This window comes from Rhipicephalus sanguineus, chromosome 1, assembly GCF_013339695.2.
Source record: "Rhipicephalus sanguineus isolate Rsan-2018 chromosome 1, BIME_Rsan_1.4, whole genome shotgun sequence".
NCBI lineage: Eukaryota > Metazoa > Arthropoda > Arachnida > Ixodida > Ixodidae > Rhipicephalus > Rhipicephalus sanguineus.
In genome coordinates, this window is record NC_051176.1 from 252,722,154 (window position 1) to 252,738,936 (window position 16,783).

General features: G+C 47.4%; 1 protein-coding gene across 1 annotated transcript in view; it reads left to right on the plus strand.

Moving 5' to 3' along the window:
- The window catches only part of LOC119377843 (protein O-mannosyl-transferase Tmtc3), a 334,865-nt gene that overhangs the window by 184,552 nt on the left and 133,530 nt on the right, over positions 1-16,783 (plus strand). The window contains exon 3 of the mRNA XM_037647143.2: positions 3,041-3,084. The gene's annotated coding sequence lies outside the window, so the exon portion shown is untranslated. The remainder of the gene's footprint in view (positions 1-3,040; positions 3,085-16,783) is intronic.

A 16,783-nucleotide genomic window follows, 5' to 3' on the forward strand; every position in this document is an offset into this window, starting at 1 on the left:
GCCGGATCTTTGCTTGAGAAAGGAATAGCAAGTATCTCTGATGATGTGTCACGTGCTTATCTGGCAGCAAAGTTAGCACGAGCATTGCCTTGTATACCACAGTGAGGTGGTAACCACTGCGGCGTTTTCTGCGGAATGTCTACTTCATATAATGCAACTGCCACCAGACACTGCGGCGTATGCATATAAAATGCTCTGCAGTCCCGGCTATGCACGCGCACCATGAAATGTGGGTGCCGATGCATACAGTAGAAGATGGCTGAAGTAGCGTGCTCGCGAGTGCTTGTTCACATAGCTTTTTATGTACACTGTCGCATAGAATGCCCAGGTGAATAGAAAGCTTTTTTACATACCCCACAGTTTGGCATAACGAGCGCGTATCCGCGTCTTGAAATTGCACCCCATGCCACTCGAATAAGTAAATGCAGCCGCGAATCCTGTGCACCACATTCATTTCGAACAAACTAAAGCCTTTCATCCTGTTTTACTGTTCCCTTGAAACATCATTATGTACCTCACATCTCGAAAGAATTTGCTTGAAGCCCTCACGCATTGTGCCCAAAAATTACTGTTAACGAGGCGCAGTGCTGGCGGCGACGCCCCAACACTACTTTTTTTTTATTATTGCGGTAGCAATTATATGGACAGTCTCGGCTGGATTTTGCCGTCGCCGTCATGCAGCGTATATGTATAGCTATGTATATATATAAAAGCCCCAAAGAAAAATAATTCAGAAAAATGCTTCCGAAGCGCGGAATCGAACCAGGGACCTCTTGCTCCGCAGCGAGTGGCGCTAGCCACTACGCCACGGAACGCAGGTCCTCCGCAGAGCTAACGGCGAGCGTTATATACACACCCTTTGCCGCTGGACGGACTCAGAGATGGCCGGCGCTCATAAGCGTTTCTTCATTACCAGCGAGATGGCGCTAGGAGCGCGACGAGCGCATTTAAAAGTCGTCGGCGAGCTCGCTCGCTTCTTCTTATATTTGCGCAAGGAGAACCTTGGCCTTCCGCTGTCTGCTCGCGCGGTTTTCTCGTGGTGAGGGCAAGAGGGATGTTTCAAGCTTTAACCGTGATGTCCGTGCTCATGTTACGGAGCGCCGCTAAACGACGCCGCTAAACGAACAAACAGAAGATGAGCGCGAACTATCAAGTGTCACAGCTCGACACTTGAAGCACGCTAGTTTCCTTCGCTGCTTCGGCCGCCTTTGTAACAGGAGCGCTGTTCAAACTGAGAGTATCCATTGGCGAGCCTCACTTCGTATAGCATTAGTTTCTTGCTATCGCATTCATTGCTTCGCCCTTGCGGCGAAACTGTGATTTTTTTTTTTTTTTGCTACCGTCGGGCCTCAAAACCACGGTTCTCTACGTGTCACTAATGAGAAAACTGACTCTCGCGACGTCTCAAGCGCAGCGACTGCGCATGTTTTCTAACCGCGTGCTGCAGATTAAAAGAACTCGCGTTGCTGTACTTCATGGTACTGCAGCATTTTAACACTGTTCGTAACTGAAGCGAAGAATATCATTTGTCAGAGGCCCCTGAATATGTTGGGAGCGCGAAACGTGTTCCCAGATTGCTTTGCGCCATTTGAATTCACTATACGCTTGGAAAGTAAGCCGCCTGCGCGCGCCAATGCATAAGCGCATATTGAATGTTGTCGGATGAGCCACGCCGGCTACTCAGGCGCGTCTGCTGAGTTTAAAACAAAAACAAAAAAGTGGCTCTTCTGTTCATAAGAGATTAATTTATGCGTTCGATAATTTAAGAAAGTAATTAGTGGGAACGAACCAATTCTCTGCCAACGAAACGAGTGTTTGGCTCGCGTACTGGCTGGCGCAAGGCACTTGCATTCCTGCTCTGCTAATCAGAAAGGCTTATCTTCAGAACGTACAAGCTATGAAGGCTGCGCCTGAAATACACAGCGGACTTAGCTGACCTTTCGGCCTGGCGACAATGTTCATGCTGTTGATTTCGTTGTTTGTACGTTTGCCTAGGCGAATTAATGTGTTAGGCTGCAGCAAGCGAACGTGAAACTAATGGCGTGCTTTTCCTTCATACTTTTTGTATCTGATTATTCCTATTTTATTCCTCTTAAAAGGCCCCTCATGGGGCCTTTTCAGACAGCGTGCTATAGTGTGGTTAACTGTAAGATGTAGATCGTAGTCCAGGAAATACACCAAAACGAGATAATAATAATTGTTGGGGCTTTACGTCCCAAAACTATGACATGATTATGAGAGACACCGTACTGGAGGGCTCCGGAAATTTCGACCACCCTGGGTTCTTTGACGTGCACCTAAATCTAAGCACACGGGCCTCCAGCATTTTTGCCTCCATCGAAATGCGGCCTCCGTGGCCGGGATTCAATACAGCGACCATTTCTCGGTCAGCGGTCGAACACCATAACCACCGCGACGGTTCGCACTACCACGAGAATTGTGTTGAAAAGAGAATCCTAATAGCGTAGATAGATGCATTGTGTGGGGATGGTACGCCTTCTGTGTAGCACACGTTCTCTCTCACTGCATCGTCCAGTCATTGCAAGTCGCTATCATGCCCAGCCTCCAGCGGCATCGGAGTGAAAGAGCTAACGTCATACTGACGTCACAAGCCCCGCCTTTCTTTTTTTTCTCTCTCTCTCGTTTTTTTTTTTTCCTGTACGCTACGTTACAGGCGGCACTTTGACAGAAATCCCAGAGTTTGTGCTTTCGCGTTGCTACTGGCTGTTCATTGTATACTACAGGCAGGAACCCCTGCCTGTAGCTTACATAGACGAGAAACGTGACGTAACGTGTGCTGGCGCGCGCACTGACTGATCTGATAATATTGACAAGCGGGTCTTCGTTATAATATTTGGCTGCTTTCGCGCTGCGTATCGAAGTAAGAATATGCAGATACGATCGCAACAAGCACCACGTGTAATTATTGCCGTTGTTCAAAGTATAACGAGGAGCTCTTAAAGGAGGCCATGTCTCCTCCTAGAGACAAACTCGTTGCTTTATGCGTAAAATAAATGAACGTCTGTGCTCTTCTTTGCAGATGACGGACTTCCAGAGCAACTGAAGGCTACGGTCAACTCTGACGTAAGCACCATTTCTTTAATGCAGCGTGATGAATGCATGTGTTCTTAGAAGAACATGCGTGCGAGCTTTTAACTCAAAATGCAAATGAGGCCAAGGAACTCGTAAAATATAATTAACTGTTTTACATAATTAATTACTGAGGAGCGTTAGCGTTCTGGTAAGCATTATGTGTCTAAGGGAACTAAAAATAAAATTAAACTGGAAGAAAGGAGCCTTGGTGGTGCTAGTACGAACACACAACCTGCGCACGTCTTCATTTAAATCTTTTTCTGCGAATTGTAACCGAAAGAGGAGTTGTTTCGTTCGTCATTTTTTAGTTTCATCCCCTGCTGACCTCATGTCCTTCTCATTGAAAATTTGTCCCACCATTCCCTTATTCCGATTGCTCTTTATTCTGTATATGAACACGCAGTTTGTCCTTTTCTCATAGATAAATTTCAGATGCGATTAATTGATGACATATTATAATGTTGAGATAATTAAAGGTATTCACGGAATATTTGTTTAAGTTATTCACTTAAAGACATGCCAGAAATAACTTGGCGTCGTCGCAGTTAGTGTCTTCCCAGAGACGTAGAGGGACGCTTTTGAAAAAAAAAAAAGAAGTATTAACTGTAACGTCAATCGGCTCCATAGTATTACTGCGCTATATATGGATCATATAAGGCAGCGTTTCGGGCGCCGGCCTAATATATATTTTTTTCTTTTTTGTCCACAAAAGGGTCTTTTATAGAATAGAAGGGATTGCCAATTACACCCAAAATCCAATACTGTAGCGACCGTTCCGAACGGGAAAGCGTGATTTTAAAAATCCTTGCACAACGAGCCTATCAGACGTTGCGTAACGGAGATACAGAACTCCACTCCCGGATCCCCTCCTTTCGTAAACGCTTCCCGTCTTATAGTCCGCTCGGTGTCTTCGAGGCAGAATTTCCTTCCTCGCTAATTGGAGGCCAACGCGAATCACCCCCCCCCCCCTCCGTTTATAAGCGTCCTCAATTCCCTAATTCCCCTGCATCTGATCCTTCTCAGCCAACAGTTCTTCCGTCGCTGTGACCAGGCTGCTAAGAAACGGACAGCGGCGTTTGTGTGTCATAATGACATTCCACCCTCCCCGTGGAGGAATCGTCTGAACGCCACTCAACGCCAGCGTTAAATAGCTTCGCCTGTCTACGGCGTCAGTAACAAAGAGGCTTACACGAAGCGTGTTTGTTTTCTTGTTATGGCTATTTCTGAGGGGGCGAGAAGGCACTGATGCACCGAAGAACCCGTCAGTCTATTTGCGTGCCTTATAGAGAGCACTCAGCACTGGAGCAATTGACACATGCTTTTTGTGAAGCTATTCCTCAGGCCGCGGGGATATTCGTTGCGCAGATACCCTTTGAGTGATTGCAAATGACACCAGGCGCCGTTCGCTTCAATCAAAAGAGAGAAAGAGACACATGAGAGAAAGACAGGGAGGTCAACCATAACACTGCGACTTCACACCAGGAGGAGAGGCAGTCTCCAACGTAGTCTTGCGAGAAACGAACAATAACGGAATTACATGAACGTTAATTGTTTCGCGATGATAGCACAAGCACAGGGGCTTTCTTAATGAAATCACCAAGGTTGATCACTTTTTTCGCGAATAAAATAAAATAACCGCTTAACCTGACAAATTGATTGTTTACTTAATGAGTACGGATGGTTCCCTTCGAGGGCACTGTGTAATGTCGCTGTTATTCTCGCTCCACGTGATGGCCGCGCTGTAACTATGGCCGAATAACCTACCAGGTAAATTTACCTCAGAGTGCACATCACAAGTTAGGAGAAACAAGTTAGGAGAAACATTCTTTGCAAACGGAAGTTAAACCGAAAAGCTTGTATTGCAAAATAAACGGCCATATTCCGGTTATTTATTTTGGTCGTGCGCTGTGCGTACAAAAATGCTGTCCTAATGCGTAGCTGTCACCTCAGGCTATCTCACTCCACGTGACGGCCCTGCTGTAACGATGGCCGCATAGCCCACCAGGTTATTTTACCTCGGAGTGCGAACCACAGGCACACATACGCGAGCCTTGGTTACAGCCTGTGCTTTAAACGGCACGAGCTAGACGCGGGTCCGCCTTGCCCATAACAAGCCGGAAATATATTTGACGTGGAGAGGCTTAACCTGGTCAAGTATATATAGGAACTGGCCAAGTCATACTGGAGTAAGCATTCTAATAATAATAATAATAATAATAATAATAATAATAATAATAATAATAATAATAATAATAATAATAATAATAATAATAATAATAATAATAATAATAATAAGCAGTAATTTATTTAACGCACTCAAGAACAACCGTTTATTCATTTATTTATTCATAATACCTCAAAGGTCCCACATGGGACATTACATGAGGGGTGGGCGAACGAAAAAACTGGCGGGTCAGGTTAGGTTTCATGTCTTGAAAGATGGTCTTCAATGGCAGCTGTGAATTGAGCAATGTCGGTGATGAGGGCGATATCGGATGGAAGGGCATTCCATTCTCCGGCAGTATGCAGGAAAAATGAACGTTGGTAGGTGGTCGTATGTGCACGTGGTAGATATACAGCATTTTGGTGCGAGTGGCGAGAGGAACGATGTGCAGGAATGATGATTTGGTTTCCTGGAGGCAGCGAATGGAAAAACCTAAAAAATAATATTAGACGAGTAGTCTTGCGGGGAGAAGAAAGTGAGGGGAGGCAGAGCTGGGATTTTAGGGCGGATACACTTGACCTGTAGGAATAATCGGAAAGAATGAACCTGGCAGCGCGGTTCTGGACTGATTCAAGGGAATTGTTTATATTGACTTGGTGATTGTCATAAATAGCAGAGGCATATTCTAGTTTGGATCGAATCAACGTTTTATATGCAAGTAGTTTGACTGCAGGGGATGCTGATGATAGGTTACGGCGTAGATAACCTAATCGGCGATTGCAGGAATTAGTTAGGAGACGACGACGAAGTGTGTATCTTGCCGAACGCTGCTCATTTCGTTTGGCATTATATTTGTGAATTTTCGCAATTTCCGGGGATCATCGCTCTCCTGCGTGCAGCGATGGATCCTGACCCCACCGTACGCAGTCCGGACTTGGCGTCGCCTGCGACGTCAACCTCAAGGAAGCGCAACAGCCGAGATGACGACACCACCAGTGACAGCACTGAACTGTACACGGCGAGTAGTGAAGACAGCGACGACAATTTCATCCCCGCAGTGAAGCGCAAAGCTAAACGGCGAATGGTCGGTGCGTCTTCGCCAGCTAGCATCTCTACCGTGAAGGCTGCCTGCAGTCGTAAACGCCATACCATACTCTTTGTTCCGGCGTCTCTCATAATCATATCGTGGTTTTGGGACGTTAAACCCCAGATATTATTATTATTATTATACTCTTTGTTCCTGTTGACTCTTCGGTCAACCTGAAGAACATAAACAGGCAAGTGATATCGGCACGACTCGAAGCTATCGTACCAAATGAGATACAAGATATTAGACTCAACCCACGGAAGAACATCTTGGCCATAGACGTTGAGCACCCGGCTGCGCTACATACCTTACGAAATGTTACGGAGCTTAGAGACATCAGACTCAGTGCTTACATCCCGCAGGATAGCGACACGACGACGGGCGTCATTTATTACGTCGACGTTTCTATACCTAATGCAGATCTTCCTGTGCTGATAAAGCCAGCTACTGAGGCCACGGACACATTGCAAGTATGCCGGCTTGGCAACTCCCGTTGCATCAAGGTGAACTTCAGAGGCGATTGCATCCCATCGCACGTGAAGGTTGGTCACTTTCGTCACGTTGTGCGACCCTACATTCCAAGGCCTCTGCAGTGCCACAAATGTCTCAAACTGGGCCATGTTAGTGGCGTGTGTAACAACAAGCCAGCATGCCCACGTTGCGCCGAACCCCACAAAGCAGAGGCCTGCAAAGCAACTCTCCTAAAATGCAGCAACTGCAGCGGAAACCATGACGCCTCATCGAAAGACTGCCCAGTACTCAAGAAGGAGAGGAGCATTCTGAGGCAAATGGTGAAGGACGGATCCTCACGAAAGGAAGCAGTAACGGTTGTACAAAGACGGCGTTCCCGTCGACGACGGTGCTCGAAGAAAAGAAAAAGCAGTCATCTGCCAAATGTGCCTTCACCTACGCCGCCACCGCCACCACCGCCGCCGCCACGACCACAGCGACCGCCGCCGCCCCCGCCGCCAGGTGTGATTCGTCCAGAGGTGCAGAAAGATACTGAGGCGCAAAAGAGAGCATCCGACACTGATTGGCCTGCTTTACCGCGGGCACACGTGCCTACGGAACCAAAGCATCCACAGTCGACAACGGCTACGTCAACAACAGGCAGTCTATCCGCCCAAGAGGTCCAGGTTTTTTCTGTCCTGAGATCGCTGATGAGTGTTATCCGCACTCTCCTGGCTAGTCTGCAGATACCTGCCGCTAAATGCGCACTGCAAGTCTTGGACACACTCGAACCAGTACTTGCCGGCTTGCAGTAACAAGATGGCACACCATACAACACATCCGCCTTTCCGAGAACAAGTCAAGGGCGCTTCCATAATTCAGTGGAACGCCAGAGGTCTGCAGTCAAAAATGCCTGAATTTAGACAGTTCGTTTTTGAGAACAAGTCCCCCTCATCGTCATTTGTGAACCACATCTTTCAAAAATAGCTCGACTGTCGGGCTATGAATCATTTGTTTCTTCGTCATGCATTGAGCGAAGTCAAGTTGCTGTGTACATCCGTAAAGAGCTCACGTATGTTCGCCAAAGAGTAGAGCCTATCGAAGGCAATCACTACGTGTGTCTACATGTCAAAAAGAAGAAGTTGTCGTTCACACTGATAGGCGCATATATACCTCCGTCGCGTCGCCTTGATCAGCAGATCCTAAATGATATATTTGCAACGACTCCAGCACCTTGGATATTAATGGGCGACTTTAACGCCCATCATCCACTGTGGGGAAGCGTCAGGACAAATCGAAGAGGCACGAGCCTTGTTGATCTTGCATCACAACATGGACTTCAGGTGCTGAACGACGGCAGCCCGACTTATCTCCGAGGAGTAGCTTACAGTAGCTGCCTGGACTTGACATTAGTGTCGCATAGTATTGTCACGAAAGTTCAATGGTTCACAGATATTGAAACTCACGGCAGTGACCATATTCCCACGTACGTGACAGTAAGAGGCCTGGGCGGTTCTCCTTCTCCTGGGCACTCAAGACGTATTGACTGGGAAGCGTATCAGATATCAGTGGAGGACAAGTGCATGCACGAACCGCCGGAATCAATTGAAGAAGTTATTCGTAATGCGATGGAGACTTCCACGAAGATGTGCTTGAAAACATCGAGACGTACAGCACTCGACCAAGAGTTGGAGCAACTTCGAGCTATCCGCCGGCGTGCCGAAAGACGATATAGACGCACGAAATACATCTATGACCTCAGAGAATCCAGACGCATTCAGAAGAAAATCCAGCGTCGTATGCACAAACTACAGGAACAACGATGGAAGAGCTTCTGTGGCTCGCTGGATCCCCGCAAGCCTTTGTCCCCCGTATGGAGGACTCTTCAAGGCATTCACTCACATCCGCAACAGCGTCATCCCTTCGCAGCGCTGGCACTACATCAACGTCGCTCACAGCTTGAGGTCTCTGGTGAATTTTGTGCCAAGATCGCTGGGGACATCGCTATACCGACCGACCTGTTACCACATGACGTTCCGGTTGCACGAGATCAGCAAATGGAGGTTCCATTCTCTATGGAAGAACTTCATGCAGCACTGAACACGTGCAGGCGCTCGTCGTCCCCAGGTCCAGATGGAGTGACCTACGCTGCCTTACGTCACCTGGGTCCGAAGGCACAACGCTGTCTCCTGGACATATTCAATCAATCTTGGCATGATGGCGAAGTCCCCGACGAGTGGAAGTGCAGCCGACTGGTGCCTTTGTTGAAGCCCGGAAAGTCTCGGCTGGATTTGGCATCATACCGGCCCATCGCACTAGCAAGCTGCGTCGGCAAGGTCATGGAGAGGATGCTGCTGACACGCATGGAATGGTACCTCGAACATTATAACATCTATCCTGATGCTATGGCTGGCTTTCGACGGGGTCGATCTTCAATCGACAGCGTCATTGACTTGGTGACCTCCGTTCAGCAGCAGAAAGCTAAGAAACGGCTGTCGGTAGCACTGTTCTTAGACGTGAAAGGTGCCTATGACAACGTGACCCACGAGGCCGTTCTCGAAGCTCTCGAAGCAGCAGAACTTGGAGGTCACGTCTTTCGATGGGTAAGAAGCTGCCTCACAAAGAGATCCATGTTCGTCTTAACAGAAGATGGGCCTACGAATAAGCATTTCACAAGTCGTGGGGTGCCACAAGGTGGCGTGCTGAGCCCGACTCTTTTCAACCTAGTTCTGGTGGGGCTCACCGAAACGCTGCCACAGACGGCTAATATATCTCTCTACGCTGACGATATCTGCATCTGGGCGTTCGGCGTGACACGGCCTCAAGTGCGCGCAAGAATACAGAAGGCGGCAACATTGACATCTGCATACCTTCGCCAGCAAGGTTTGACTATCGCTACAGAAAAATGTGCAGCAGTGGCATTTACACGCAAACCGATGTCTTTCTACCCAGTGTGCATTGAAGGCCAATCAATTGCTTATAAAAGCAGCCATAGATTCCTAGGTGTCATTGTGGATCGCGACCTAACCTGGAGTCCCCATGTCGCACATCTGAAGAGAAAACTGATATGCATTGAGAACATATTTAGGTTCGTTGCCGGAAAATCATGGGGACCATCCGTGCATTCAATGCTGCAGCTTTATACGGCCCTCTTTCTCGGATTTCTACGGTACAGCCTTCCTGCCCTGTCCAACACGTGCAAGACTAACATCCGTGCACTACAGAGCGTGCAAGCCCAAGCACTTCGGACATGTCTTGGCCTTCCAAGATGCTCATCGACAGTTGCAACTATCGCTATCGCACAAGAACAGCCGGTCGCAACTCATATCATCGTTGAGACGCTGAGAGCGTACATACGGCATTTGTCACGGCTACCGTAACATCATTTAGCGTGTTTGCCAGCGCGGAGGCCCCATGCTTCATTCTGCGGTATTGTGACAAAACACTACGACATATTACCACCTGGCTTCAAACCTGCGATGCGTCCGGCATCTGCGTTGTGGACTCTGCATCAACCTGACGTGTGCTTATCGGTTCCTGGAATCGTTAAGAAGTCACGCATGTCACCGCTAGCCCTGAAGCAGTTGTCTTTGCGTCTGTTGGAAGAAGCCTACATTGATCGCAAGCATGTTTACACCGATGGCTCCACTAATTCCAACAGCTCTACCGGAGCGGTGGTTGTTCCATCTGATGACGTACTGTTACAGTTCAAGTTTTCTCACATCACGACGTTGACAGCCGCAGAGCTCGCAGCGCTTCAAGGTGCGGTCAAGTACATCCTACAGCAGCCACCTAATCGATGGGCCATCTTTTGCGACTCCAGGTCAGCCTTACAAACACTACGGTTTGCTTTAAGGCACGGATTACACGAACAATCCGTGTACGAGATAAGGCACGACTACCACCAAGCACTCGAGGAAGAACATGATATTATATTTCAATGGTTGCCGAGTCATTGCGGAATTGTCGGCAATGATCGCGCGGATGAAGCTGCACGATCGGCTCATGACCAAGATCTGCGGACACCCATACCACTCTTGAGAACAGACGCCGCGTGGCGACTACAATCACTTGCACACCGTATCACTCTTCTGCAATGGAATACGCCGGGTTTTTCCAACGCGCGCCTGTATTCGATTGACCCAAATTTGCAACTTCGTTTGCCATCGGGGCTCTCAAGACGCGATGCAACTTTACTGTGCCGCATGTGGTTGGGCGTGGCATTTACGAATGCGTATTCGTGTCTCATTGGAATGGCCAGCAGTGCGGCATGCAACATTTGCGCCTGCGAGGAGACGCTTGAACACATTCTATGCCACTGCCCATCATACCACGCTCAACGACGTAGTATGGAAGCCAAGCTCCGTCACCTGGACTCAAGACCGCTGACAGAAAAGAAGATCTTGGGACCTTGGCCTACGGTCTCGCATACGCGCAAGGCCACGAAAGCCCTCTTGTGCTTCTTGAGGACCACCGGACTTCACGAGCGCCTGTGAACTAACAGCGCGAGTTCGTGTTGTGTAGTTCATCCATCCCTTTCTTACTCTTCTTCTTTCTTCTTTACCCTTTCTTTTCTATTATTTCCCCTTCCCCCACCCCAAGTGCAGGGTAGCCAACCGAGCCAAAGCTTGGTTAACCTCCCTGCCTTTCCTCTTCGTATCTCTCTCTCTCTAGTTAGTTGGAGAATATGATGGGCCCAGGACAGATCACTAGATATATGTACTCCTAGGTATTTAAATGTCTTAACCGTAAGGTGTTTGTTCTGGCGCACCCAAAAATATTACTAATAATAAAGGATAAAATGGAGGCAGTCTTCAGAATAAAATACGAACAAAGAGGAGAGAATATGGGCAAATTAAAAGTCAGGAAAACAGTACAAAATACATTACGCAGCTCAATAAATGCAGGAGGACAGTAATAAACACGGTCCATACATATACAACAAAGCACAAGGTAGGCTGAAAGACAGAGGCGGAGAAAGGGACTCGCACAATGTGCGACACTGTATGTTAGAACAGGGTAAAGCTCGGAAGAAAAAAAAAATGACTACGAGTGATGCAAAACGCCGAAATCAAGAAAATAAGCGTTATAAAAACTTCGTATCCTGCAGGCGGTCGAGTGTTGGCAGAAACAGGCAGATACATGAAGAGGTATGTGCTCCCCCCCCCCCTCTCTCTCTCTCTGCTCCTTTCCTTTAAATATGAACCCAACTGGAGGGTCAACGTGTATATCCATGTATCTTTAGATACGTGCTCTCAGGGGTACATTTCTCAAACCAGTGTCGCCGGCTGTGTCAAACTAGGAGAAGTGTTCCTAATGTGACTGCGTTTGCTGTAGAGAGCTTCAACGAGACATAGTGGTGACAAAAATTTCACTAAGAATTCCCTCTAGGAGTTGTCAATGTGATACGCGAGCTTCTGCCAGTAATCACCTCCTGTTTCGTCGTCGTATGCTCCTGCGTCGGTGCGCGTAGTGCGCGCTTCGTTTCCGATGACGTCCAGTATCGCGGTCTCGGTATTTTCCCGCGCTTGTTCTGCGTTGCCGCGTTCCCTAGGACGACGTCGTCGGGCGGCATCGGCACGGCGTCTTTCCTCTTCTTTCCTGCGTTCTTCAGCGTCTTGGCGTATAGTTCCGCCAGTGTGTTATGTGTGGACATTTCGTTTGTGTGAATACTTGTGTTCTGTGAGCTTTTCTGTCGAGTCAGCATTCGTTCGTATCGGAGTACTGGGACTAAGTTCGTGAGTGCTCGTCCATGCGCCTAACTGTATAGTTTTGTGATTGTCCACTGCTTTGCGACTAGAACTAATATGCAAGAGAATAGGAGTAGTCGGCGCCACGCATAGCCACCAACGCCTCCTTAAATACATGCAACAATAGATGAAAACACATTCATATGGTTCAGATATGTTTGCCTTCTGCAAGCGTGGGTAAGACACTCAGCCTCTGAGCATAGGTTCATAGGTTGGAGACCCACACCCGACAACGTTTTTTTTTTCTTTCAAATTTACTTTGTTTTATACATTACTTGGTTTACAGAGATTTGTCTTACGTGACAGACATGTTTCCTCGTTCAGAAAGCATATAAATGCTTACGCAATTCTGTCAACCTGAATGAAGGCAGACAAGCTTCTCTGCGGAAACGTTCACATATGTGCAAGAAGAAAGGCAGGAAAACTATACTTATCTCAAATGGGTGTGCAAACTTCGCCGTCAGAATATTTACCTGCATGACATTCAACTGCAGTCCTGTACCCTCCGGCGTTTCCGCAGTAGCTAGCCATCGTGGCTGCCCACAACACGATTTTCACCGCGCCAAAAAGACAGTGTCGTGAAATGTACAATGTACAAGTTTTGCGTTTTCGAGCGTTCGTATCTCATCAGCATGATACGGATATTTCTTCTTGACCTACACCTGATCTTGTCGATAAATACCGTCAAACAACAATTTTTTTTATTGTGGAAAACGTACCTGGATTGGAATCTATATGCGCTTGATAATTGTGCGCCGCGTTTGCGATACCTTTCCACATTAACGTCATCGCAATACGTACTAGAGGATTCGATTTTCACTCCTAGCGTTAACATCCGCCATGACGTCAATCATCCTCATTTTACAGTATGCCGGGTTCTTCAGCGTTGCGATTCTCTACAAGTTGTGGAATAAAAAAAAAAGCTGCTTATCCAATCACTTAAATTTCTCCAAACAAAGAGTTATTCAAGTAAATTTAGGAAGATGGTCGAAAGGGTGGTAGGGGGGCCAGGTTTGTGGATATCGAAGGTTTGTCTAAATAGCTTGAGGCACCAAAGCCGAGGCTTACAACCGCAATGTGTGACTTTTGTCGCAGCTCGATTGGATGCAATATGAGAGTCGAGCCCGAGGGCGGTTAAAACTCGTTCCGCCACCAAAACTTCACGAGAGTGGAAGGCATAGAGATTGCTCCGAGCCCCGTGCCAGAACCTGATGAAATGGAAGCCTCGTCAGCTTAGGGAGCGCGAAATCTGAGACCGGAGCAATTCCCTCGACCGCGATGGCGGAGCTCTGAGACAAAGCAGGGTGCTTCCATTTCGGTAATGGCATGATTCAAGTTGCCCCTTGCTATCCTTAAGCTTTATTTCTTTTTGTTCGTCTTTCTTTCTAGGGAGAGAAGGATAAGGGGTCGGCAAAGAGCGCGCTAGCATGCTGTATTCTCCAATTTCCAGCTCCAAGAGATTCCGCCACTCGGTCCACCTCTCGGACTCGTTGAGGCGAGTCAAAATCTCCGGGCAACATTTCACTTCCTTATGCTGGTACTTTGCTGGGATTCTCCGCCATCGTCACATCCTTTTTTTTTCTCTCTCTCTCTCTCTCTCTTACTTGTTGTATCGGCGCTAGTTTAATGGAAGAATTTTTTTTCCCCGCTCGCTTTATTTGCCACGTGGCGGGGGCTCTCTGCGAATGAAACTTTCCGGTGCGTATCGCGGTGCGCAGTCACTGTTCGCCGCGCCCGAATAGCGTCCATGGCGACTCGGCAAACGCAGAAGCCTGGGTTTCTCGCAAGCTAGGCAGGCGCGAGTGTGAGCTTTTGGCAACACTGGTGCCGCAAGAATTAAATAAATAAAAGAGGGCAGGATATAGGGCAAGCACGGGTCAGGCGCGTGCGAAATCTTGAAAAGAAAGAATACAAAAGTGGATGGAATTAACGAGAAACGCGTTGCAAGAAGTCACGCTCTCTGTTTTGCTGCTCGACTTGACCCGGCTTCTCAGTTTGCGGTCGTTTCAACCCGTGACCGGTCTCATTGCTTCTTTCTTTCGTGACTTTCAGTGCCTATAGCTTGCCTTCTCGGGCGATTGTATTCCGATGACGAAACACGCTTAACGGCTCTATAGGCCTTGCTAGTGTCTGTCCGTCGCTAACCGCCATAAATGCGTGAACCCTTCGCTTTGTGTAAAAGCTAATAAACGTGGTAAATGCATTTATAACGGAAAACTTAGTGTTTATGCGAAGTAGGGGTTAAGCAAAAGAGAGTACCTGAGCAAAGCTTGAATGTGCTGGGACTGAAAAAGAAAGTCTCAACTCCCCCGTGAAGAATGTTCGATATTAGTAGAACAGACATCCGGCGTTGGCGTTTGCAACTATATTCTTTAACACTCTCCTTGTAGCAGATACCTTTCTGCGACACTGCATTCGGCGATCGAGGTATCCACGGTTGCGAAGCGTGGATACCTTAACTGAGTTAAATCTTACCTATCCATGTTTGTTTCTCATCGTGTCGCCTTCAGCCTCGTCAAGATCAAACTAGCGCAATCTCGTGCGTTCACAAGTGGCAAACAAACGTTCTTGCAATACTAAACTAGATTAGTTCCATCAATGACTATTACGGGAACAAGTGACATAATTAAGTTCTAACGTTTCCAAACCAGGGAAGCTACAAGGAGGCGAGAGTTTGAAGAAGGGGGAAATGCAGCGAGGGTAATAAGAACAAAAAATGTGCCGTATCTACTCCTTTCTCTTTCCACTTTCTCATTTTTCTATCGTTTTTCCCTCTGTTTCACAGTTCACAGCAGTGAGACTGTAATACAAGCTATTACAATGAGGTTAATGCAAATGATATCAGAAAGTGCCTGTTTATGAAACAAGGTGTATAGCGTGTAGAGGGAAGCGTCTATATGTATGCGAAGTACCAAAACAAAAGAAGATGAGCAAGTGATATTCAAATTTATTGGATCTAGCGATTACTTTACGAACGCTCCGAATTACCCTTGTCAGCCAGCATAGTTCTGACCGATAGTGGAAATAGGAAAGAAAAAGAAGGATATAATAAGAAGAGACAGGAACGTTAGCTTGCGTTGTTATTGTTGTAGGGTTAAGAAATTGAAATATTAGAAAAGGAAACGTAAGATTTATAAAAAATAACTGCAAGTAAAAGCTTCTTGAAGAGGATGGAAACACCTAAACCTTACCGCTAAGCTTGCATGTTCAAAAACACCAGTGTTAGTCTTCTGACAACGGTCTAGATTAGCACGAAAACGCATGGAGGTGAGATCGGACAAGGCACGCGTCTGTGTGCGTGTTTTTTTTTTTTTTTAAGTAGATTATGTGACTCTCTAGTATGACAAACAAACAGATCTTCCGAGGGCTTTAAAACTTGCACCAGAACGTAAAAGCATTAAAATTTACCACAGCGCTGCTTGCACACAACTTGTGGTTGCAACTAAGCCCTTGGACAGCTTCTTTGCGAGTGATCTTTTTCTTTTTTTACATCCAAACGTTTCCCTGTTTGCTATAATCAGTTAGACGGCAAGTCGTCCTTTCAAAGCAAGATATTGGAACGACGGCCTGGATTGCAGATAATCCAGACTGCCGTTGAGCACCTGCCACTGCTGTTGGTGCATTCTCAGTGCGGCGTGTGTGTGCGCCACATTTTCCATCCACTTTTTCTTCTTTTAATTCCATTTTCTTTGTGTAAGCTGAACAACCAAACCGATCAAAAGACCTAGCCCAGTGGCAAGTCTTTACGGGAAGCGCAATGCGTGAAATCATGTTGGAACTGCCTCGACCATAAAGACGCAGCCATCTGCGCATCGGTTAAGTAGCGGATCGGAACTCAGTAAAGGTGCTTGCAACACCGACGTGGGCGAGGAAGGAAGTACGGAGAGGAGGAGGAAAGTGTGTGACGACATAAAGAAAGGAGAGGACTGAATTAGGGAGAAGGTGGTGTGACGAGAAATCTTAGGAACTAATATGGAATACAGGTGGCACACGACGTGGTGTTTCGGCGCTCGCAATTGGCAGACAGCCAGAGGAGAGAAGGGAATCACGCTGCGATGCGCTTGCCGGACTTAGCTGATTGCCTGTGACGGTTGACAGTTTCAGACATGTCTCATAAGCGTTCGTGCCTGAGCCCAGATTAAAAAGGATTCCGTGCCAGCAAACAATAATATGAAGAGTCGTGCTGAGGTATACGTCGCCAAAAGAAAGCCGGGGTGATGCCACGGCGACGGCAGGGCC